At 46.3% G+C, this 23072-nt stretch overlaps 1 pseudogene; it reads left to right on the plus strand.

The window, feature by feature from the left end:
* The first annotated feature begins 228 nt into the window (after window positions 1-228).
* The window catches only part of LOC147706849 (DNA-directed RNA polymerases I and III subunit RPAC1-like), a 63336-nt pseudogene continuing 40492 nt past the window's right edge, over window positions 229-23072 (plus strand).

Consider the following 23072-nt stretch of genomic DNA (forward strand, 5'->3'; position numbering starts at 1 on the left):
CAGGCTCACCTGATCCATGTGACGACTATAACACCCCAGACGTCCCAAATGTGCCTCAGGATGACATATACCCCTCTAGGCCTTCCCCGCCAGAAGACACTATGGGTTTTAATCAATTGCTACTCAGAGCAGCACAGTATCATGGGGTAGACATGCACACAGATGTAGTAGGAGGACTTCCTGCTAGATACATTTGACAACGCACAAAGGTCCTCAACTATTTTACCCATGCTCAAGGGGGTGATTAAGCATGCCCCTGAGGTCTTCAAAGACCCAGTTAGAACTCCGGTCATAAACCCACGAGTAGAGAAAAAATATAAAGCTGCACCCTCTGATCCAGCATATATAGAAGGCCCAGTTCCTCTAGATTCGTTAGTAGTCTCAAACGCACGTAAGTGAGCTAACTCACAAACGTCAGGTGAGGCTCCCCCACCTGACAAAGAATCTAAACTCCTGACGTGTCAGGGAAAAGAACTTCTTCCCAAGCAGCAAACATATGGCGTATCGCCAATACACAAGCACTACTAGCAAGCTATGATAGAGCACATTATGAAGAGCTCAAATCATTAATGCAACACCTCCCTGATAATTACAACGATAGAGCTAACAAACTCATCCAAGCAGGGAAGACAATCACTAACACCTCCGTTCCATGTGCACTTGACGCAGCAGACACACCCTCCCGAGCAATTAATACCAGTGTTTTGCTGCGCAGGCATGCATGGCTATGCATATCTGGCTTTAAGCCAGAAGTCCAAAGTGCCATACTCAACCAACCCTTTGATGAGCAACACTTATTTGGACCCAATGTGAATGTATCCCTCGAAAAAATGAAAAAGGATACAGACACAGCAAAATCTATGGGAGCCTTGCAGTCGCAGGCTCCCAGACGTTCATTTTGTCGCTCATCATATAGAGGTGCAAAGAGTGGGTACTCATCAGATACACCTTCCACCACCAACAAGAGCCCTACTCAATCCACCTACAGTAAGGGCTACCAAAGAGGTGGTTACCGAGGTAACAACAATAAGGGCAGAGGCAAAAACAACAATTCACGCTCTGCCTCCACCCCTAACCAATGACTCCCCTCCCCTTCCCCGCCCCATTACACTCCTGTCGGGGGACAGCTACAGCAATATCTACCAGCCTGGGAAGACATCACACCAGACAGGTGGGTGCTTCAAATAATCAAATCAGGTTACTGCCTAGAACTAACATCCACCCCCCAAACATACCACCCAGACAGCGTCCAATGTCACAAGAAAATTTAACGCTGCTCAGACAGAAAGTAGTATCTCTCCTGCAGAAAAATGCAATAGAAATAGTTCCAAAACATCAACAGAACAAAGGAGTATACTTCCTATACTTCTTAATTCCAAAGAAGGACGGATCCCTGAGATCTATTCTAGATCTCAGACCTCTAAATGTTTACATACAGTCCGATCATTTCCATATGGTCACACTTCAACAAGTCCTTCCACTCCTGTTACAAAACGACTACCTTGTCACTCTAGATCTCAAGGACGCCTACTTTCACATTCCCATTCACACAGTGCACAGAGAGTATCTCAGATGTGTGCTAGACGGGCAGCACTACCAGTTCAAGGTGCTCCCATTCGGAGTCACAACAGCGCCAAGGGTGTTTACCAAATGTCTGGCAGTAGTGGCAGCACACTTAAGAAGACAGCATATTCACCTCTTCCCATATCTAGACGACTGGCTCATAAAAGCAAGCTCGTACAACCAGTGTGTACAACACACTCACAATACCATTCTACTACTTCACAACTTGGGATTCACAGTGAATCACACCAAGTCACATCTGCTACCATCGCACATACAACAATACCTGGGCGCTACAATCAATACCCAACTAACACTAGCTAATCCCAGCGAGGATAACGTGTGCAAACACTCAACAAAATTCAAACCACAACACTCGCTCCCAGCTAGAGTGTTCATGCAGCTTATAGGAATGATGGCATCTTGCATATTCATAGTTCCTCACGCAAGACTGCAAATGCGCCCACTTCAAGAGTGTCTAGCACATCAGTGGAACCAGGCTGAAGGTCAATTAACAGACCTAGTGTTGGTAGACAGTCGGACCCATCGCTCTCTGCAATGGTGGAGCACAAAAAACCTTTCAAGGGGCCGACCGTTCCTAGAGCCAGTTCCACAAATAATACTAACAGCGGACGCGTCGCTCTCCGGCTGGGGAGCTCACCTACCGCATCACACCACGCTGGGCAGGTGGACACCAATACAAAAGCTACTCCACATCAACCACCTGGAGTTGTTAGCTGTTTTTCTAGCCCTAAAAGCATTCCAAAAACAGAAATCAGGCAAAGCTGTCTTAGTCCGCACGGACAATATGACAGCCATGTATTACATAAACAAACAAGGAGGAACACATTCTCCAACTATCTCAGTTAGCACAGCAGATATGGAGATGGGCTATACCACAAAACATCTTCCTCATAGCCCAACACGTTCAAGGGGTACAAAACACCATGGCAGATCTGCTAAGTCGACAAGCACAGCAGATACACGAGTGGGAACTTCATCCACAAGTTCTTCTACCATTCTTTCAAACGTGGGGCCAACCTCAAATAGACCTCTTCGCCACCCACGAAAATGCAAAATGCCCACACTTCGCCGCCAGATACCCACACCCATTGTCCAAAGGCAATGCGATATGGATGAACTGGTCAGGACTATTAGCGTACGCTTTTCCTCCTCTCCCACTGATTCCATTAGTGGTACGCAAACTGCAGCAGCACTCCCTAACGCTCATGCTAGTTGCTGCAACATGGGCCAGACAACCGTGGTACACCACACTGCTACAACTGTTTGTCAAAAACTAAATCTATCTCCACACCTATTAACTCAGAACTATGGAGAGATCAGACACCCGAACCCAGCTCAGCTCAACCTAGCGATCTGGCTCCTGAAGTCATAGAGTTTGGTTATCTTAAACTCCCTCAAGAATGTATGAATGTTATCAAAGAAGCTAGACGTCTCACCACTAGAGCACGTTTTGTAATATACTGTCAGAACAACAATATAAATCCCCTAGATGTGTCTATTCAACACATTATAGGACACCTATTACACCTTCAAAAATGTAATTTAGCCTACACGTCTATCAGGTTACACCTGGCTGCCATTGCAGCATACTTACAAAATAGACAACATCTATCTCTTTTTCGAGTATCAGCTATTAAAGCTTTCATGGAAGGTCTTTAAAGGAATAATACCTCCAAAAACACCACTTTCACCAGTGTGGAACTTAAATATAGTTCTCACACGTCTAATGGGACCTCCATTTGAACCATTACATAAATGTGAATTGCAATTCCTAACCTGGAAAGTTGCTTTCCTAGTAGCTATTACTTCTCTTAGAAGAGTTAGTGAACTGCAAGCATTTACCATTCAAGAACCCTTCCTGCAAATACATCATAACAAGGTAGTTTTTCGTACAAATCCTAAATTCCTTCCAAAAGTCATTTCGCCATTCCATCTAAACCAATCAGTGGAACTGCCCGTATTCTTCTCGCAGCCACAAACAGTAGAAGAAAGAGCTCTGCACAACCTTGATGTCAAAAGAGCATTACTGTACTACATAGAAAGAAGACAAAGCTTTCGGAAAACAAAACAGCTTTTTGTATCTTTTTCACCACCACATAAAGGCAACCCCATATCAAAATCAGGGATAGCTAGGTGGATTGTTAAATGTATCCAAATATGTTACCATAAAGCCAAACGTACGCCAACAATTCCCCCAAAAGCCCATTCTACAAGGAAAATGGGGGCCTCCATGGCATTCCTAGGGAACATTCCCTTAGACGATATATGCAAAGCAGCTACATGGTCTACACCGCACACCTTCACAAAACACTATTGTGTTGATGTGCAAACTAAGCAACAAGCCACTGTAGGCCAGGCTGTACTAAAGACTCTGTTTCAAACAACTGCAACAGATACGGATGGTCGCCGCAAAGGTGGGTACTGCTATATAATCTATGCACAGTGTGTAATCTGCAGCTCATATGCCTCGAACGGAAAATGCTACTTACCAGTATGCATCTGTTCTTGGCATGTAGAGCTGCAGAATTACACACGCCCACCCGCCTCCCCGGCTACCTTTATCTGTTCCAGTGTTATCTTCATTAGATACAAACACACATGGTCATCACTGTGAGAAGTTGGCCTGATATATGATGCTCACTAGTTCTAGTGATCACCTTGTATCAGTCCAAACATCCCTTATGGTGATTGGTTGTAAGTCAACCTTATAGACCAGCTATCCCAGTAGCGTGGACAAAAGCAGTCTTTAGGCTAAACTCTGAATGGCATGTGAAGCCAGCTGTTTTACCACCTATAACCCCTTGAATACCAAGTGAAAGGACACCACACAGGTTGTTATGAAAATAAACAGATATTTATTAACTAACATACACCTCTGAACTCTTTGAGGTCAGAGGGCTAAGCACATGACAATACTAAAAAGGAAATACGAGTTCGCACAATATTTACAAGTGCGCCTTAGGGGCACGACAAACCATATACTCAAAACAATGGAATGCAAGGAAGGAAAGTACTGTAAGGAGATCCAGAGGCTGGAGGATCGCTGGGACTACGCTACAAACTAGGTAAGTATGGAGCAGGAGGCCCACGGGACTCACGTGCAGAGTGGAAACTCTCACGCGGGATGCGTACCAACGTCTATGGATACTACAGTTTAGAAAGTTACGGATTCCGGACGAACCCGGCTGGATGGAGGGAAAACAACAGTGGACCTGGACACTAGGATAGTGTACACAGACTTCAGCACCTAGAAGCTTTAGTTACCTAACCCACAGGCTGCGGGTGCATAGGGCTGAAGTTGCGTCGGGTTTGCTGCGTTGTCCCCGGTGATGCCTGAAACAAAGAGTTGCTGTCAGGCAGCCAGATGGAGGAGTCCGGTGGTTCCAAGGATGGAACTTGGAAGAAGGAGTCCTGAAAGGGAAGGGGACAGAGTCTCGATCAATAGCCAGTGATGGTGCTGGAACCAGGAGGGAACCAGATGCTGTCGCCGCAGTCAGGTGAAGGACGGGACACTTCTCTCTGTAGCTGCGCGGACCAGGAGCTGTTCTCTACGACCAGGCTGGATGCACGAGCTGTCCCACATAGTCTGCTGCTGTTGGCGGTGTCGAATCGTCGATCTGGGCAACAGGCCTTGGCAAGTGCAAGCCACGCGGTGGAACAAAGATGGCGTCTGGTGCGGACCAGAAGGGTCTGGGGTGCTTCTCGTTCACAGGGAAGCAAGGGCCAGTCTGGGGGACCAGACCAGCAGTGTTGGATTCTTCGGATCGTCGTCTCAGAGGTCACTAGCCAGCCGTGAAGTGACCAGACAACAGGACAAGCAGCAACCAGGCAAAAGGGCCCCACGCAGATCTCGTGGACGCTGGGGGGCTGGTCTTTGGTGCAGGAGCTGCGTCGGTGTGGGGCTTCTCAGACCCCAATACACTCACTAGAGGATCCCTCGGCGGTCGTGCTGGAAGCGCTGTGCAGGTTTCTCAAGATGGCCGTCTCCACGTTGCTCGTCGCACCCACGGGTCCCAGCTGTGCTGTGGATGTGGGTAGAGGTCAGAGAGGTCTGGAGGTCCGGGTCTTGTCGAGCTGGGTCGTCGGATTCCGGGATGGAAGGACTTTGCAGCAAACCGCACAGGAGCTTGATGGTGCCTGCGAAGCAGGATGGTCACTCCCTGACCATAGGGGAGATGGTCAGGAGGGAGAAGGGCAAGAGTTCTTCGTAGACGTTGTCTAGAGTAATCTAATCTGGAATGGGACCAGCTCCTACCTTTATTCTGCTAAAGGGGGCTGCACTATGACTAGGTTCCTCCTCTGGGTGGGACCAGGAAGGGGGGTGGTTACACCCCCTTTCCTTTGTCCGGTCTTGCGCCAGCTCTGGGGCTGGAGTGCCCCAGGAACTGGTTTGGACCGGTGTATGCACAGGGCCACCTTGTGTGCCCCGGGCATGTCTCATTCCTTTCAGCCCTGTCCTACCTAATACACAAAATCCTGTCTGGGGTGGTGCTAGCACCTTCCAAGGCAGAAAACTCTTTGTCCGAGCCTCCCTCGCTGGAAGGACTCCCAGCAGCAGGAGGTCAGACTTGTGTCTGTGGTGGCAGCATCCATTTTGTGATGCTGAGGCTCGAGTTAACTTTAACCGGGGTTCACAGTTACATACATGTTGTGTCCCTCTAGAAGGGTGGAATGCTACCCCCGTCGCCAGAATTGGCGAGGGGGTAGTATTCCAATTCGTATGACACCTTACTCGACATGTTTTGATAATGCTATACCAAAGTTAGCATTTGACCGCGAGGTTCATAATGCACTTAAGAGTATATGGTATAGCGTTATCATGGAACAGCTATTAGGACTTGGTTCCGCAAGCTGCAAACGGACTCCGCTCATGCCAGAGCACCATCTCACATAATTCCAAGCACTCTGCCTTCAGGATTGATAAGGCCTGCCATAGGAGTGACTGATAGGAATATATGTGTTCATTTTAGGGTTAGATATAGAGATACTATATCTAAAGCAAAGGGTGATTACACCACCTTGCCCCAGCTGTCGTGCAGCCAGTTGTGTCATATTTGGATGGCCAGCCAGGGGTAGCATAATACATGCTGCAGCCCCTGGTAGGCCCTGGGTACACCTAAGCCCTGGATACCTAAGGTATGCTGTACAGGGACTGATAAGGTGGCCCAGTACCAATTGGTAAATGCACCTAAGGTACAGGCTTGTCAATTTAGAGAGAGAACAGCTAGGCTGTGGGTCTGATTAGCAGGCCCACAGCCAGGGAAAGTCATAAACCAGTGAAGCAAAAAGCAAAAATCGGGGGTGACCATAGGATTGCAGACCCTACTCTCCTACAATCACTATCTCTTGTACAGCTCCATCACTTCCCTAATGGTGAAAAACAATCTGGGGATGGAGCCAATGCACATGCGCAGTATCAGCCAAAGGAGGAGTCACCTATCTTGTGACTTCCTAAGACTTTTCTACAACAAAAACAAACTGCAAACATCCGGGCCCAACACTAGGTGGCCATCTATGCACAGTGTGTAATTCTGCAGCTCTACATGCCAAGAACAGATGCATACTGGTAAGTAGCATTTTCCTTCCTCTCCCACTATGCCTCAATGTGCCCCCTGGCCCACTGGAGCAGCAAACACTTACCCTCCTCCTGGACGCGCTGGAAATGAATGGTTTCCAGCGCGTCCAGCACTTCCTGATGACGTCGTCGCACGCTGTGTGCGCTGACGTCATGGGAATGCTTGTGAGGGTCTGGGGTGGCAGCGCAAACTCTTCCGCTACCATCCCCCTCTGTGGGGGAAAGATCTATAACTCAGGAGAGGAGCGCCAGTGCTTGCCCCAGGGGCTGTGTTCATGACGGAGCGGTTCCGTCATGAGCACAGCCCAACCGATGCTCATGACGGAACCGCTCAGTCATGAGCATCGAAGGGGTTAAACGTCAATGCCAAACTTTTCTCGAGTTTTTTGGCTCATAGATTGAATCCTTTGGTGCCCGGTTTGGTTGATACGGACCAGGTGGGGTTCATTCCGAGCCGACAATGTGGGGACAATACAAAGAGGATCTGCCATCTCATCGATAAAGTGCAGCACTCCAATGAAGAGGCGCTGCTGTTGTCGATCGATGCTGAAAAGGCATTTGACCGGGTTCATTGGCCGTACATGTTCGCAACATTAGAACGTTTTGGCTTGGTACTCGGACTCACAGATGGATAGTGAGTATGTATAGCACACCAAGTGTGGCGGTGAAGGTAAATGGGGTACGCTCGGATGGTTTCATAGTTGGGAGAGGGACTAAGCAGGGTTGCCCCTTTCCCCTTTTCTCTTTATATGGAGCCTTTGGCTCAAAGACTCCGAGATAACCCCAACGTGCAGGGCATTCCATTCAGAGCTGTTCGACACCTAGTTAGCCTTTATGCTGACAATGTTATTTTCTCTTTAGCACATCGACTAACCTCTATGCCGGCTGTTGTTGCGGATCTGAGGGCCTTTGGTCAAGTTTCTGGATTCAAAATGAATCTGCAGAAATCGTAAGTTCTAAACCTGACCGCTGTTCAGTCAACAGTGGATACCTTGTGGGCACGGTTCAATTTCTATAGGGTAGCTGATGGCATTTCATACTTGGGGCTGGTTCTGCACAAGAACCTCAGTAAACTTTGGAGACTTTTCTCGCATCCACAAGGATCTATCGCAATGGCGGCATCTGCCCCTCTCTTGGCTTAGCAGGCTAGCCTCTGTCAAGATGAATGTCCTACTGCGTGCACTCTATATTTTTCAAACACTTCCCTTGCGGCCGCCTCCTAGCAAGCTTCCATGCATTTAAAAAGAGAGCGCTTTGTTTGGGGCCCGATTTCTCCTAGGTTGCAGAAGACCCTGTTACTGCGGTCTAAACGGGAGGGCCATCTCGCACTACCGACTATTATTCGCTACTTTCAAGCTTCTCTACTACGTTATCTAGTAGAATGAAACTGTCTGTTGATGGAGAAACATTGGATATTTATGGATCAGACTGTTGCTGGGGGTCATTTGTGAAGGGAGGCCTGGCTACCCCGAGCTTCTCGCTCATGGGGGCTGTACTCGTCACCTCGTGTACTTGTGGAGAAGTGTGGCTCAGGGGTTAGAGGCGGCAGACCCGGAAGCTGAGATCGGCCCTGGACCAGGGTTCAATTCCCCGCCTCGGCGGGTCTTGGGCTCAAAAATTTCATGGACACGATAATTCTCGCTCCGGTGCCTTCTCGACTCATGGGTTCACACTCTGCGACTCTGGGCAATAGCTTGCTTAATCTCCACAACGGCCCCTCGCGGCGGGATGCCTGGCTTTCACCTTGTGGATACCCTGCCGGGGTTATCTCACAGGGGAATACCAGGACGGGTTCCCTAAGCAAGCGCCGGGAAACCCTTTGTGGGTAGCTGTGCGCTATATAAGCTCAAATACATTTACATTTACCGGTCACGCGTCCTACCATGCAAGCCTGGGACAGGGTGTCCCCGTCGCGGCTCTCACGTTTCCCTCGCCCATGTCCTCCCTCTTCTCAAACCATGATTATCCTCCGGGTATGGTAAAGGGGGTGGGTACGTACAGGGTTTCTGGTGGGGGTGTAAGCGGATGGGCCATTTGTTTGACATCGAGGGCCATATCCCGTTTGATCAACTGGCTGCCAATTATAATCTCTCTCCCTCGGACCACTTCCTCCATGTACAAATGTTTCCATTCGAAAAATGGCTCCTACTGAGAAAGGATGACCACAAACTCATCTCGGAAATATACGCGTTTCTCTCTCAGGGTACTTGCAGGGATCGGACTGCTGGGCAGAAACGATGGTAGGCGGAAATCGGATGCACACTATTGGACAGGGAGTGGGAGGATTTTTTTTATAGGGCTCATCATAACACACACACCATGGGCCACACAGAAACATCATACAAAATGATATCGTATTGGCATTACACACCGGCCCACATGGCCAAATGGAACTCTCAGTGCGATGGTCTCTGCTGGCTGGGGGGTGTGGGAACCCTGGTACCCTCCTTCACTGGCTGTGTAACTGTTCGAAACTCACTAGATATTAGGAAAAAATCCTCAACAAGATAAATAGGGCCTCTGACACCACTATGCCCAGGCTCCCTGCATACTCATATTGGAAGTGCCCAAAGCCTTGAACTTTCCTTTGCGTTCTCTGAAGGGTAGGCAAATCGCCTTGGCATTAAATGCTGCTCATGGAATGATCAATAAAGTACCAGGCCACACACAGTGGCTTCACCAGCTGTGGTCTCTCCTAGGGATGGAAAGGTTATCTAGGGCCACCCTTGGGGATAAATCTGACTACGTAAAGATATGGGCTCCCTTTATGTACATCCTTTTCAATGAAGTTACTTACGTATTTTGAAACTGATACTGGATTAATGGGAGGTGAGTAGGGTCTGACGGCCCCTAATCGGTTTCCTTTGCTAAAATGGACCCTACGTCGGGCCACACCCAGCTCATGCTTGTTTCATGCGGTTCCTCCGGAGAGGGTTTGGGAGGGTAGGGTGGGGAGAGGGATTGTTGGTCCTGCTAGATTGGACCCTTAAATGTTCTTTTTCTGTTGTCCTAGTTGTTTGTTTTAGAAAAGGCAGACTTGGCAGCTCCGGTCCTGCTGTAAAGGCATGAAGTCATTTTTCACAGGCACAAATATGCGTTACGCTCAGCAGGTCTCATTCCTTGTTAATTCAAGTACCACTTTGGCCGTCATTTGCTTTGTCTCTCCTTATTGACGCGGCCGGCCCAGGGTGGGTTGTAGGCGGCTTGCTGTGTACTTAACATCTTTTGATTTGATGTACTTCACTGGTTTTCTTTCTCCGTACTGACTGTTGGGTTGTAGGCAGCGATGTAATGTAATGTCCTTCCATGTGTTCTGCTAATAAAAATTGATTTAATTCTAAACATATTTAATGTTTCTTAGTGATTTTTTGACCTGATATTCTCAGGAATTATATGGTACAATAATGTTCTGCATGATATGAAGCAGTGTGTTGTTTTGATTGCCATTAACGTATTCTAAACAAACCCTAAAAATCATTGCTATGATTCTCAACTTTGCAATTCCCGACTGATCCGAGGGGCTGCAAATAAAAGAAAACGTGTTATTATGCAGCATGTAGTTTAGCGTCCGGTCCCAATGCTGCACCTCGACTAACCTGCTGGAAACCCCTACTGGAAGCTTGCCTTGTACATGGCAGGTTCCCAAGCTTCTGACAAATGAGCAGCTAGGGTACGCTTAGAGGCGGGACCTCCTTATAAATCCTGGCTTTTCATAGGGCTGAAGGGCGCCTGATTGACAAGTCCTGAAACTCTGCTATGGCTCATGCTGCGCTTCCTGTGGCTAGTGAAGATATCAGCTATGTAGTGTGAATGTGTGAGGCGGGCTGTGAGCAATCCTTCTCTTCTTACCTGTGCAGTACCAGTGAAGCCAGCAGGTTGAGCCCTCTGCTCAACTAGAAAATTGCAGTAAGTTGTTTTTTGCAGTGGCTTTGTAGTGGGTTTTGGTCGTTAGTGAGGTACCACTGTTCGTAATGACCACATCCAGGAAGACCACCTCCGTGGTACTCACTGTGTGGGTAAATTTCAAATACCTGTTGGTTGTATTGATCCACCCCACGAATTCCATCAGACGTTCCATGCTGCCTTTCCAGATGAGCAGCACGTCGTCTATGTATCGTTTCCAGAAGGTGATGTTCCTCGCAAATGGATTGTTAATGGATTGAATGTTTTTAGCCTCGAAATCTGATACATATAGCCCCGCCACGCTGGGCGCAAACGTGCTGCCCATCGAGGTCCCAGAGCATTGCAGGTACAGCTGGCCTTTGTAAGAGAAGAAAATCTCTTTGAGTGCAATAATTGCGCACTTTAATACAAATTCCTTGGGGGTGTTGTATTCCCATGTGACCGAGTTGAGAGCTGTACCCAGCACCTTGATAGTTTCATCCTGAGGGATGCTGGTGTACAGACTCTCTATATCAAGGGTTGCTAGGATGATGGTATCGGGCTCAAAGGTGATGGCCTGTAATTCATACAGGAGATTTTTCGTATCCTTTAAGTATGTGGGGGTGTGGAGCAGCTGTACCTGCAATGCTCTGGGACCTCGATGGTCATTACGAACAGTGGTACCTCACTAACGACCAAAACCCACTACAAAGCCACTGCAAAAAACAACTTACTGCAATTTTCTAGTTTCCATCCGCGCCCATTGAGGGAGAACTTACCCTATGGGCAATATTTAAGAGTCCGTAGAAACTGTAGCAACCTAGAGGATTTCAAGACCCAATCATCTGACCTTACAGTCAAGCTGACCCAGAGAGGCTATCCCAAGCGTATCCTCCAAAAAGGCTTCAAACGAGCGCGAAACCAACCGCGTGAAGCCCTCCTTGAACCAGTTACGAGAACAACGGAGGAAATACCACTTACGTGCGTCACTACCTACAGTACTCTATCGAATCTAGTAAAGAAGTCGATAAATAAAAACTGGAAAATAATCACGAGCACGAAGAAAGACTGGCAAAAACCTCTATTCTCGTTCAAAAAGGGACATAGTTTAAAGGACGCTCTCGTTCACACGAGACCAAGACAACTGACAGTACCTTTGACACGGAGTATTACAGACGCTTGGAACCTCCCGAAAGTTACAGGCCATTTCCCATGTGCAAATTGCTCGGTCTGTCACCTGACTACTCCATCTAAAACCCTGGATCTGGAACCAGGGAGAACTTGGCACCAGAAAGCACATACCAACTGCAATTCCATCAATGTTGTCTACCTTGTCACTTGCCCCTGCTCTCTCCGTTATGTTGGCATGACCACGAGAAAAGTGAAGCAGAGGGTATGTGAACATAGGAGCAATATCAGGTGCAAGAAAGCTACGACCAAAATGAGCGATCATTTTCTACGCAATAATCACACCACAAACGATCTCAGATGGACTGTGATTGAACAAATCATCGGAGGTTCGAACATCCCAGACAGACTGTTTGAAAAGGAACAGAGATGGGTATATCGCTTGGGAACCCATACTACTGGTCTCAATGACGATATTCCCTGGGCCTCTGTTCTAAAATAACCTTATTTTGAATCTGACATTTGTAAACCGACCTTCCTTACACATGCGCACTACCAACCTTCCGACCCGGAAATGGGTACGATTCCTTTAAGTAGGTTCACGCTCTACTCCATCCATTATGACGCATGCGTATTACACACACCTTCCGGACCCGGAAGCTCAACTCAGCCTCCCTCTCTCTATAAATAGACTCACACTCCTCCAGCCTGGATCGGCGAGACCCGGTCCGAGGGCTGAGCAGGTGTATCAGCGGGAGACTGGCGTAGTGGGCGTGAGTGTATCTGCGACCGCTACAGACCTTACGAGATAAGTACTCTTTTCAGCCAACTGATTGTGTTCGTCCCTTGTTCCCTTTTTGTTCCCTCTTTCCTTTACAGGATGTGCCAAAAAGCGCTGCCTCCCCCCTCCCGAGGTCTATGGGGTGTAATACCACCCCCTGTGAAGTGAGATTTTTCTCTTTTCACCCTTGAAACTCTTGGTTGAATGATCACTGGCCCTTGGCCCATTGATCGCTCGAGTGACAGAGATGTGTATGAATGCCCATCACATCGCAATTCCCCCATATCTCACTCTCACAAATGGTCAAGCTCACGCGCACTGTTGACAATCCAAATAGTACACTAGTGAGCCTGTTCAGTCACGACTAAAAGTTTAATGGTATACGTTCCTGTCTAGACCACAGGCAGAGCCACGCACCTCTGCTAATTTGTACGAGATGTGCACCCCCAAGCACCTTGAGCACTAGTCACAGGCTTTAACATATGAGCCTTATTGACAAATGATTTTAACCTTTTTTGTTTGTCTTTGTGTATGTCTGTTTGTACCTTTTATCTTCACAGGTTTTAATTTTGGTCTCTATATTTTTGGAAACCTGAGGTTGTGTGCTTCCCGCCCTTTGGCTGGTGGAGCCCCCCTCATTTTACTTCACAGACACGAATTTTTCACTTTCAAGGCCTACGGTCGGGTGGGCCTTAGCGTGCTCATACCGCCGGGGTTTACACTCTAGGTCCTGACGAATGCCTGGTTAACTATACCGCTTGGGCAGAAACATGTTGACCAACCACACTTTCACTTAATTTTATCGGTACAAGACCATCCAATTAGTTGGCCTTGTTTATCGACACATTTTTTACTTTGCCCTTGATGATCAGCTAATAAATAATTTTTTGATACATACAAGACAATTTTAAACCACCACTCTTTACACTTCTCACGTTACTTATCACATAGCCCCTCCATCCTCACAAGACCAGCTCCGCAGTAACTCTGGCGTTGCAGCACACCGGGGTGACATTCGGTCACACCCGGTGGGGCCCGATGATGAAGCAAGTCACCGACCAGGTCGGTGAGTGAGGGCTTTATTAACAAACCAAATGGGCTTGTGTTTGACTCCTTGTGCTCAGTGCAGACCCCCACCCTACCTGCACTAGAACACTCTTTTGTTGTTATTTTCTGTTAATCTATTGGGGACTAAGAGTGTTTGCGCTTCTCCCTACCTCTCTCTTTGTTGATAGATGGCTCTATATTTCACCAGATACATTCCTCAACAGGTGTTGTACTTTTTTCTTTTTCTCCAGTTTATACAAAGCACATGAAGTGGGTCCCGATTGGAAACCAGGTGGACTTGTTTCCGAAGGCTGACCTGTGCCCTGTGCACGACGACATCCTGATTGCGCAGCTCCGCCCAGGGCAGGAGCTTGACATCGTCATGCATTGTGTAAAGGGGATAGGTAAGCTCTCACTTGCCAGACCTAATATCACTATTGTAAGTCTAATTCCCTAGATTAAAATATGCAAAGGTTAGGACAAGTTTGATTCCTAGGGACACTCAGCAATTCCATCTCTGTGCAGTTAGCCCGCCAGAACACACTTGCTCAGTGGCTTGTTAGCTTTTGGAATCTGTCTCTACTTCTGACTCCTGGGCTGGTGGTGACAGTACTCCAAGCCTGGTCTCTTCTTCCTTGTCTGAGGTCTCCTGGGCTGGTAGTGACAGTACTCCAAGACTGGTCACTCTTCTCCCTTGTCTGAGGTCTCCTGGGCTTGTAGCGACAGTTCTCCAAGACTGGTCTCTCTTCTCCCTTGTCAGAGGTCTCCTGGGTTTGGTAGCGACAGTACTCCAAGACTGGTCTCTCTTCTCCCCTGTCAGAGGTCTCCTGGGCTGATAGCGACAGTACTCCAAGACTGGTTTCTCTTCTCCCTTGTCAGAGGTCTCCTGGGCTAGTGGCGACAGTACTCCAAGACTGGTCTCTCTTCCCCCTTGTCAGAGGTCTCCTGGGCTAGTGGCGACAGTACTCCAAGACTGGTCACTCTTCTCCCTTGTCTGAGGTCTCCTGGGCTTGTAGCGACAGTTCTCCAAGACTGGTCTCTCTTCTCCCTTGTCAGAGGTCTCCTGGGCTGGTAGCCACAGTACTCCAAGACTGGTCACTCTCCTCCCTTGTCAGAGGTCTCCTGGGCTGGTAACGAGAGTACTCCAAGCCTGGTCTCTTCTCCCTTGTCTGAGGTCTCCTGGGCTGGTAGCGACAGTACTCCAAGCCTGGTCTCTCTACTCCCTTGTCTGAGGTCTCCTAGGCTGGTAGCGACAGTGCTTCAAGACTGGTCACTCTTCTCCCTTGTCAGAGGTCTCCTGGGCTGGTAGTGACAGTACTCCAAGACTGGTCTCTCTTCTCCCTTGTCTGAGGTCTCCTAGGCTGGTAGCGACAGTGCTTCAAGACTGGTCACTCTCCTCCCTTGTCTGAGGTCTCCTGGGCTGGTAGTGACAGTGCTTCAAGACTGGTCTCTCTTCTCCCTTGTCAGAGGTCTCCTGGGCTGGTAGCTTAAATATGTATTTAGCGTGAATGTATATGTATTGAATTGTGAAGGTCTTAGTTGTGAGCCTGCATTACCGGTAATATGGTCCGATCACCATCTGATTATTTTTAACATTAAGAGAACAGATAACAAAGTTACAAGTAGTTTTAAGAACTCTTATTTTAGAAGCTGGAAAAAACTAAAGATAGAAGACCTGAATACTCAATTAAATCAACTGAAGCCCGAACTAAACTTAGATAATCTCAAAGTAAGAGAACAGGCCAAAATAAACCAATGGTTAACCAAAGCTGTAGAGTTACCTATTCCACTCTCAAGGAGCAAACGAGTTTCGGGGAGACCACCAGCTCCGTGGTTTTCCGAAAGGCTTAAATTAGAAAAAAGTAAATGTAAAAAACTGGAACAGAGCTTGCGGAGAGATTATGATAGGGAAAAGAAGGAAACATATAAACAGGCTTTAAAGACATACCATCTATTATGTAAGGTAACTAAGGCGGACTTCACCAAAAGAACTATTCTTGAAGCCCAAAATAATTCTGGAACCTTATTCAAAGTCCTAAAAGATCTAGCAGGGGACGCCCATCAACCTGAACCACCAATACTATCTACACCACAGTGTAACGACCTTGCAAAATTCTTTAGTGACAAAATTGCTAACATCCATTTATCCCTTGGAAATGAGGAGGCTCAACATCTTTCCCCAAAGAGAACCCTAAATTCCATGGTGAGGACAGACCCTCCCGGGAATCAACTGTCGAACTGGAAACCCCTAGACCTACAGACATTTACAGAAATACTTAGCAGCATTAAATCGGGTTCCCCAAATGATCCTATTCCAGCTGGCATTTTTAAACAACTTGACCACGACATACTTAATATCATCAAAGTATTGCTAAACGCATCCCTAGAGGAAGCGATACTTCCGGAGACATTGAAACATGCGATAGTAGTACCGCTGTTGAAAAAAGCAAACAGCGACCCTGAGATACTGTCAAACTATAGACCGGTATCACTGCTTCCTTTGTTCTCCAAAATTTTAGAGAAACATGTAAATAAACAATTAGGAGAATTTATAACCACCAACAAGATATTACACCCTTCACAGTCAGATTTCCGAGCAGGGCACTCGACAGAATCCACCTTACTAGGAGTTACAGAGGCTATCCGTCAAACGTTAGATCTGGGCGGCACGGCGGCACTCATTCTTCTTGATCTGAGTGCCGCATTTGACACGATATCCCATGATACACTTCTAGAAACTTTGGAGGGAATAGGTATAAAGGGTACAGCATTGAGATGGCTTGAAATTTTTTTTACCAACAGGTCTTATCAGGTATTTTCTAAAAACAACACCTCCGAGATTTTAACTTCCCCTCATGGAGTTCCTCAAGGGTCAATTTTGAGTCCCCTGTTATTTAATTTTTATATTGCCCCTCTTGCGTGCATTGCAGACAGATTCGGTCTGACATTATTCTCGTACGCAGATGATACCCAACTGGTATTCTCTTTGTCATCAACTGAGGAAAAGAATCCCTCCTTCCTTCATTCCGGATTACAGAGCATGGCGCAATGGATGCACTCCAAGAAATTAAAACGAAATGGAGACAAAACTGAACTACTCCTATTCGGGAACCAGAAAGATCTGTGGGGCTCAGCGCATTGGCCGTCGGAAATGGGGCCACTCCCGAGAGCCGTAGCGTCAGCTCGTAATCTAGGAGTAATAATAGATGACAATTTGACAATGCGTACTCAGGTCACGAAAACAGCATCTGTCTGCTTTGCCATTCTCAAGTGGTTGAGGAAAATTTTGTGGCAGCTCCCGGAAGGGGCACAGAGAACTGTTGTGCAAGCACTAATTGGGTCTAGGCTGGACTACGGGAACATTTTGTTCCTAGGGGCCAGCAAAGAAATTACTCGTCGACTTCAGGTCGTACAAAATGCGGCAGTAAGGATACTTCTCCATCTACCTAGGCGAGCACATGTATCAGAACATCTACAAAAACTACACTGGCTCAAGATAGGCAACAGAGTATAATTTAAGCATTATGCTTTATGCACAAAATAAAAACAGGAGATGCACCAACTTATCTGTGTAAACTGGTGCATAAATACACCCTGATCCGAAACCTCCGGTCTATCCACCAGGAGAGATTTGATGTCCCTAGATTCAGACGAGCAAGACAAGGAGGACCTTCCTTCGGATATATGGCACCAGTACTATGGAATGCAATCCCGCTTACTCTTCGCCTGGAAACTAATTACATGAAATTCAGGAAAGGAGCTAAAGCATGGCTTTTTAACCAAGAATGACACCTGAACATATGACCCTACGGAACAGTTTGATCCAAGGCGCCGGGAAACCCTCAGGGTAGCTGTTGCGCCATACAAATGGAATAAATAAATAAATAAATGTAGCGCTATATGATCTTTGTGGTTGCTTAAAATCACTTGGAGGTGAAATGAAGTCCAATCTGTGCATAAACAGTACTCTCAGAAGTGTTAAGATGCACCTGTTTGTTACGGTCCTTGATGAAGGGTACATTCCTTTGTTGGTGCCTTCTAACTTGTTATCTAGTGACTAATATAAACCCATGAACAGCACTACCTCATCAACTAGTTAAGGGTTCCTCTCCCCACCGCATCCTGCTTTTTAGGTCTCGGTTGGAGAGCAGCAGCGTGCATGCACTGCTCTCGGCATTCGAGAGCTTTTTGGAATCAATACCGATTACGAAGCTCTCAGAGGCAGAGTTGAAGCCCCGCCCATCTTTTTAATTGGCTAGCGTCAGCTTCCATGCAAAACGCTGGCTTTTGATTGTAAAGGAGGCTTCTTAGTACCTCCTTGTTGCCGCCTTGTCTCCTTCTGGCCACGCCCAACGGGATTTGATCTTTTACAGGCGGCGTGACACTCTCCCTTTCATTACTCCCTATGCACTTTTTTCTTTGTTCTTTGCATTCGACTTCGGCAAAGTCAGCTGCGTGTTTACTGTCGCATCGCGCTTTCACTTAAGGTGAAAGCGCGATGCGAAAATAAACACGCGGCTGCCTTTGCGGTACCACGCTTGTTCTGTCAGACATGAACTTTACTATCCGGGCAATCTGATGCCATGGACTGGCTCTTGTTTTAGTGGTGCCGCCTTGTCTCCTTCTGGCCACGCCCAACGGGATTTGATCTTTTACAGGCGGCGTGACACTCTCCCTTTCATTACTCCCTATGCACTTTTTTCTTTGTTCATTGCATTCGACTTCGGCAAAGTCAGCTGCGTGTTTACTGTCGCATCGCGCTTTCACTTAAGGTGAAAGCGCGATGTGAAAATAAACACGCGGCTGCCTTTGCGGTACCACGCTTGTTCTGTCAGACATGAACTTTACTATCCGGGCAATCTGATGCCATGGACTGGGTCTTGTTTTAGTGGTGCACCATAGTAAATAGAAGTCTCTTAGCAGGTCTAGATGTGAAGTGACCTTGAAGGCGACGTCTTAGATTTGTCGCGATAAATAGCATTTTTGGCTTAGTCTGTGAGGGAGGTGGCGATGAATGCAAGAGCCAGCATGCTCTGACAGCCCATCGCCCTTTTGTGTGCGCGCAGGGGGAGGAGAGCCGTTCACAAAGCCCAGATTAATCAATGATGGCTTATTGTCCCCGGCACGCGCTTCCTTTTCGTGGCAGGTGCAAAGCTCCAAGGAGCAAGGCTGACAGCTGAGGAAAATTGGGCCTTATCTTTTATTTACTCGGGACAGGCACACCACAAAGACAGAAATGGTACCTGGTCTAAGAAGGCTGCAGGCAGAGAGACCCCTTAAGGGGATAAATCATCATTGCGGACGAGAAATAAAAACGCAATATTAGACTTGTGCTTCCCCAAACCTTCTTCATCCCAGCGAAGCAGAATGAGTCGATGTTACAAAGTTAAATGTACATTGTAAAATAAGTAGATCCAATAAACGTAGGTATACTTAAGTTGGTTTATTAGTCATAGTTGGTAGAAAGGAAGACCCCACCGGGAGCAGCATCCAGCTGCTCAGCCCCACTCACTCAAACTTGACTCTGCAGCCCCATATAATTTAACCTGGAACAGATGGAGCACCTCAATCAATGAGCACCTATGTGGCTCCGCAAAAGATACACACTAAAAATCCAAACTGGAAAAACCAATCTTCAGAAAATTCACAGTAGAATTGAACACCTCAAAACATTTTGAGCACTAAAAGTGGTTCAATGCAATAGAAGAAAAATGTAGCCCCTGCACAACTCCTCACAGTAAAAATGTGAACTCCTCTATTAGAATATAGCACTAAGAAAAGTGGTTCATCAAAAACATACAGCAAAATAAATCTCAACACCTACCAACAGTAGTTCCAAAACATATAGTAGAATCACACGCTCCTACTAAGAAATAAATTAAACTGAGCATCCCAACTCAAATAGCGCACTTATTTGGCTCAACCAAATAAAGCAAATACTACAAAGAATGAACTCCTCAAATAAATTGAGCACATACGTGGTTCATTACCATAAAAGAAAAAAAAATCTAGCACGTCCACGACTTTGCATAGTAAATCATCACTTAAAGAAATCAAATGAGCACCTGAACCAAAAGTTTCAGTACATAAGTACCTAATCTCCTCCAGTTCAGGAAATCACTAAAGACCCTCCTCTTTCCTCACCCATAATTCCCTTCATGGCTTAACCCCCCCTCGAGATTCAGGTCTAGCGCTGGGATGCTTTAGGGTTACTACGCGCTCTATAAAACTTTAAAATAAATAAATAAGTAGCTCAATTCAGTAAACGTAAATTAACCCATTAAAATGACAGTAAAGGAGCACATGAACAAAGATCTCAGCACATAAACAGTTCCATGCAGTAAAAGTAAACTAAATCAGTCTCTCTGAACACAACATGTAAACTACCGTAAACATATCATCACAAATACACATGTGATTAGCAGATAATTCAAAATAAGAAACAAAAACAATAAAAGTAGCTCCACTTCTTCAGCAAGGCAGGTAAATGACATTCAAAGAATTGCATCCACAGTGTCTAAATCGCATGGATAATACATTTCGTGTAGTAGTGCCATAATGAAAAATAGACACTAGATGGCGCAGATGGAACAGAATTAATGTATGCAGTACGTTATGTTGGAAGTTTCCGAAGAAAACAGCTCTGGTGAGCGATCTGTGGCAGTTTCAAAATCCATCTCGGTCAAAATGTCTATTAAAACAGTACCTTTCTCATGAAGAACACTCTGAAAATCCACTCAATGTAATTAAAGAGACAAGAGCACAATGAAAGAAGGACTTAGGCAGTCAGTAATGCGTAATCTCGACGCTCTTTGACCCTGCCATGACAGTTGTTGCCAATGATGCACGTACGTGCGCATAAACACTGCGTGAACTTGACCCTTCATGACGCTGACGCGTGTCCATAGATGACGGCGCGTTCTACAGAATCACCAATACTGTGGCACTATTCTATTACTTCATCATTCAGCATTCAGCCGGCCAAGAAACAGATCTTCAGCTGAAGAAAACGACCGTTGGAAACGGTAGGCAAAGCACAGTGCGTTACATATGGCAATGTATTTCGAGGCATACCAGCCACACAATATCAAATACACCTTCACGTTGAAACTCCTCCTTTTTTATGTCAAAGTCCGACGGTCCAGATAATTAAATCTGCTATTTTAAAACACAACAAGCCACACAAAGTCCAACGCTTGAAACATACCTTTATGGATGTCTTCAGTAGGCTGTCAGATGTAATCTGACACCGGTGGGGCATCAAAAGTGTTGCTTTTCTTCTTTAAGCTTTTTACACAGTTAATTTGCAATCATCTTTGTAGTTCCATGTTTCAAGTTTCAAATGTAGTTCCTGCAAGCGTAGTTCTTTCTCCCTTGTCGCCATTGTTACAAAGTTAAATGTACATTGTAAAATAAGTAGATCCAATAAACGTAGGTATACTTAAGTTGGTTTATTAGTCATAGTTGGTAGAAAGGAAGGCCCCACCGGGAGCAGCATCCAGCTGCTCAGCCCCACTCACTCAAACTGACCACGCATTCAAACCATGCATACACGAACATTCTAATGACATCACACACACAGGCTGAGCAGCAGAGAAGGAGAAGACAAGAATATAACAGTCGACGTAACACTACACTGTATAATGTTGTTCTCATGGTGTTTGTTCTGTAGGTGCGTGTGTTGCTTGCATGGGGTTGTTTTAAATTGGCACTTTTACTTTTCATATAGATGTTTTTTTGCCTTGGTCTGCATCCATTGGCAACAAAACAAGAGTGCTTCTTGACAGAGAATCCTAAAACGCAGCTCCTTTAATCGTCGTGAACCTGCCCCCTCTTAGGATGTCCTTTGAGGAGATAGAGTTTATGACGATTTGCCTGGCATGCCTCCTCACACTTTGAGTGCTGGTGCACCCATGCTGTCTGCAGCACGTGATTGCAGAGATGGCCATCAGTCCTGGACTACCTTTCCCAGCCTCCTCTCGTCAGGAACCATGCTTGAATGGGCGCGCAGTGCAGAGTAGGATTCTCCCTGTAAGCTGACTTCTTTCTAGGCTGCTATTTCCCTGAAACGTCTTAGATGATGACGTTTCTGTATTGAGCTTCCTACATAAAATATCTCTAGCATTGGGAACCTTTTAACAAGCTCACAGTGATACAACAACACAAACTTAATTACACACACTTCTTTTTGAGGGTGTCCTTGCATTTCAAAAGGATTGATTCGTTCTGCACGGCTCTTAAGTTTTCCTGGTTCATGTGTTCATAGCTCATCCAGGATAGGTTTTTGGTGTGCATTCTAGGACTTGTAGTCCTATTTTTATGGTAGGACAACACATCCCAGAATGCAAAGCAAAAACAAACTGGACTGGATACTCTACATAAACATGGAAACCTGAGAGCTCTGATGCTGCAGGCTTTTGGGTAAAGTGCTCCACAGGCTGATTCAAAATTTGCAAACATTCGTGACAAGAATTTTCAATTCTATTAAGGACTAGGAGGCGAGGATTATGCTTTCTCATTTCTTTAATGAAATGCTCAGCAGCCAATAAAAACAACCAAAAAACTACATTTCCCATGAACACCAGGGAATAACCATAGAGAGTAGTGTATAAAAGGTCCCAACATTAGTCTGTCTTCCTCTTTCTTTGTGGAAACACGTCCAAGTTAAAGTAAAATCCCAAGTACAGTAAGAACAATAATTCCAAACAAGCCGCAGTCATCCAGAGAATCCTGAAGTAGGCAGCAGAAGAACCTTGGGTCCAGAAGCCAGGAGGAGAACGATATTCCGGAGTGGAACAAATGACATCACTTCTGGTCTGAACCTGGAAAAGATACGGAGCCGTAATATCCAAAGGTAACAAGAAAGTCAAGAGCAATCCAGGGAGGGAAGAACAAGGAGTGAAATATTTGTAATTGCATGTATACAGTCACAATACATTAGCATGCAAATATGAACCACGGGTGGGATAATCCTCGCCTCCTAGTCCTTAATAGAATTGAAAATTCTTGTCACAAATGTTTGCAAATTTTGAATTCTATGTCAGGACAGGAGGCTCCGATTATGCTTTTTTA

Source organism: Lissotriton vulgaris, chromosome 6, assembly GCF_964263255.1.
Source record: "Lissotriton vulgaris chromosome 6, aLisVul1.2, whole genome shotgun sequence".
Classification (NCBI taxonomy): Eukaryota; Metazoa; Chordata; class Amphibia; order Caudata; family Salamandridae; genus Lissotriton; species Lissotriton vulgaris.